Source organism: Triticum dicoccoides, chromosome 6B, assembly GCF_002162155.2.
Source record: "Triticum dicoccoides isolate Atlit2015 ecotype Zavitan chromosome 6B, WEW_v2.0, whole genome shotgun sequence".
NCBI lineage: Eukaryota > Viridiplantae > Streptophyta > Magnoliopsida > Poales > Poaceae > Triticum > Triticum dicoccoides.
Genome location: NC_041391.1, coordinates 230,628,522 through 230,632,192, shown reverse-complemented (window position 1 = coordinate 230,632,192; position 3,671 = coordinate 230,628,522).

Sequence of the window (3,671 nt, the reverse complement as noted above, 5' to 3'; positions counted from 1 at the left end):
ATATGGAAGTAATAAAAGCGACGGACTGCATAATAAAGGTTCATATCACAAGTGGCAATATAAAGTGACGTTCTTTTGCATTAAGATTTTGTGCATCCAACCCTAAAAGCACATGACAACCTCTGCTTCCCCCTGCGAAGGGCCTATCTTTTACTTTATGCAAGAGTCAAGGTGATCTTCACCTTTCCCTTTTTCATTTTATCCTTTGGCAAGCACCTCGTGTTGGAAAGATCCTGATATATATATCCAATTGGATGTAAGTTAGCAGGAACTATTATTGTTGACATCACCCAAAGGTGAATACGTTGGGAGGCGAAATTATAAGCCCCTATCTTTCTCAGTGTCTGATTAAAACTCCATAACCATAAGTATTGCATGAGTGTTTGCAATTGTAGAAGACTATATGATAGCTGAGTATATGAAGTTTCCTAATGAAAGCTCTGACATAGACTCTTCCTGAAAATAAGATGAATTGTAATTGTTTGATGACTGAGAACGAAGTTTGCTAGTTTCAAGAAAGTTTATGGTCTATGCTTTAACATGTGAATAGCTTCTTACTTGTTCTTGAGAAGTTTTATGAGATGAATTATTGTTATGTCATATAATGATGCTAGAAAAGGTGACTGAAATTATCATTGATCAAACTTGTGCACCTGCTAGCATTCACACTTCATAAATTCTTTCTTTTATCATTTACCTACTCGAGGACGAGCAGGAATTAAGCTTGGGGATGCTGATACGTCTCCAATGTATCTATAATTTATGAAGCATTCATGCTATATTATTATGTGTTTTGGATGTTTACGGGCTTTATTATACACTTTTATATTATTTTTGGGACTAAGCTATTAACCGGAGGCACAGCCCATATTGCTGTTTTCTTGCCTATTTCGGTGTTTCAAAGAAAAGGAATATCAAGCGGAGTCCAAACGGAATGAAACCTTCGGGAGCGTTATTTTTGGAACGGAAGCAATCCAGGGGACTTGGAGTGCAAGAAAGGGAAGCTTCGAGGAGGCCACGAGGCAGGGGGCGCGCCCACCCCCTGGGCGCGCCTCCACCCTCATGGGCCCCTCGTGGCTCCCATGACCGACTTCTTTTGCCTATATAATCCCATGTACCCTAAAAACATCAAAGCGAACAATAGATCGGGAGTTCCGCCGCCGCAAGCCTCTGTAGCCACCAAAAACCTCTCGGGGGCCCATTCCGGCACCCTGCCGGAGGGGGGATCCCTCACTAGTGGCCATCTTCATCATCCCGGCACTCTCCTTGACGACGAGGGAGTAGTTCACCCTCGGGGCTGAGGGTATGTACCAGTAGCTATGTGTTTGATCTCTCTCTCTCTCGTGTTCTCTCTATGGCACGATCTTATGTATCGCGAGCTTTGCTATTATAGTTGGATCTTATGATTTTTCTCCCCCTCTACTCTCTTGTGATGAATTGAGTTTTCCCCTTGAAGTTGTTTTGTCGGATTGAGTCTTTAAGGATTTGAGAAGACTTGATGTATGTCTTGTCTTGCTTATCTGTGGTGACAATGGGATATTCACGTGATCCACTTGATGTATGTTTTGGGGATCAACTTGCGGGTTTACCTTATGAACTTATGCATAGGGGTTGGCACACGTTTTTGTCTTGACTCTCCTGTAGAAACTTTGGGGCACTCTTTGAAGCACTTTGTGTTGATTGAATAGATGAATCTGAGATTGTGTGATGCATATCATATAATCATGCCCACGGATACTTGAGGTGACAATGGAGTATCTTGGTGACATTAGGGTTTTGGTTGATTTGTGTCTTAAGGTGTCATTCTAGTATGAACTCTATGATAGATTGAACGGAAAGAATAGCTTCGTGTTATTTTACTACGGACTCTTGAATAGATTGAGCAGAAAGGATAACTTTGAGGTGGTTTCATACTATACCGTAATCTCTTCGTTTGTTCTCCGCTATTAGTGGCTTTGGAGTCACTTTTGTTGCATGTTGAGGGATAGTTATATGATCCAATTATGTTACTATTGTTGAGAGAACTTGCACTAGTGAAAGTATGAACCCTATGCCTTGTTTTCTACCATTGCAATACCGTTTACGCTCACTTTTATCATTAGTTACCTTGCTGTTTTCATATTTTCAGATTACAAAAACCTATATCTACCATCCATATTGCACTTGTATCACTATCTCTTCGCCGAACTAGTGCACCTATACAATTTACCATTGTATTAAATGTGTTGGGGACACAAGAGACTCTTTGTTATTTGGTTGCAGGGTTGTTTGAGAGAGACCATCTTCATCTTACGCCTCCCACGGATTGATAAACCTTAGGTCATCCACTTGAGGGAAATTTGCTACTGTCCTCCAAACCTCTGCAGTTGGGGGCCCAACAATGTCTACAAGAAGATGGTTGTGTAGTAGACATCAAGGAGTGGGAAACTTTACTGGTTCGGGTCCGCGGTAGCACAGCCGCGGTGCCGCCCACGGGAGACAGGAGAAAGAATAGAGGTTGAAGAAGGAGCACGGCTGTTGGATTAACATCCAACGGTCCAGCTGCTAGAATCATTTGTTGATTAAGTTGACAAAGCCGTACGTACACGTCCGCTTATTTGGCCCACAAGTTAGCCACCAAATCTGACGGGTCCCATCTGTCAACGGGAGGAATATTTTTTTCGCATAACAAGGAGGCACTTCCTTCCGTGCGAAGATTTCGCCGGTGGGTCCCAGCTATCAGGTGGAGGAAACATTTTTTTCAGCTAAATAAGGAGGAACTTTCCTTGCGTGCGACCATGGACCTCGTGGGTCCCAGCCGCCAGGCTCTCCACGTACAGTCCTCTTCTGATGACTCTCGTTTGTTGACCAAGCTGCATCGAGCGCAGTGAGGCGGTGGACGACGGCGAGGCCCCGGACGGGAACGACTCGGAGATGGGAAGAAGCGGCAGCGGAGTCGTAGATTGAGAGGAGGAGAAGGGTTATAACTGGTTCTGGTGCAGCGTGGGTCTGCAGTCGGTGGAGAATAACAGGAGGTGTGGAGGGGTGGAGGGATAGCCTGGCCGGCGGTGGGGTAGCGCTTCACAGTGATGCGTGCTAAGCAGAGCCGCTAGCCGCCGGAGGCCGGACCAAGCGGTCCCGGCGACGCTGGAGGAAGAAGACGAGAGATTGAAGGTCCTTGCCGGCCGTTGGATATAAATCCAATGGCTGTGGATGTCATAATCATTTGTTGACCAAGTTGACAATGCCCTGCGTTGACTTCGACCTATTAGCCCACATGTCAGCCTGCAAAAATGTGCCATATATTTAACCCATGTTTTCTAGAATGTACAGTCCATTTGCTGGGCTGGGTGAACAAATAATTTCGCGTCAATCAGGCCCATTTATATTTTCTAAGAAAGCCCAGCCCATTTGCACTTTCTTGAAATACAAGAATTAACTGGGCTCGTTATATATATATAGGGTGGGTCTATTATAATAACACCCCTTAACACCTTATTCTGCACACCAACCATGTTATTCTGCTAACACCGGATGCCCACCCGCACAAACCAAAAACAAAAAAAGCCCACCCCACCCACGCAGTCGCCCACACGCACAAAACCACCCACCCCCGGCGGCCGAACCCACCTCTCCCCGATCCACCACCACCCCACCCACCTCTCCCCGATCGCCCACCACCCCACGCCGCC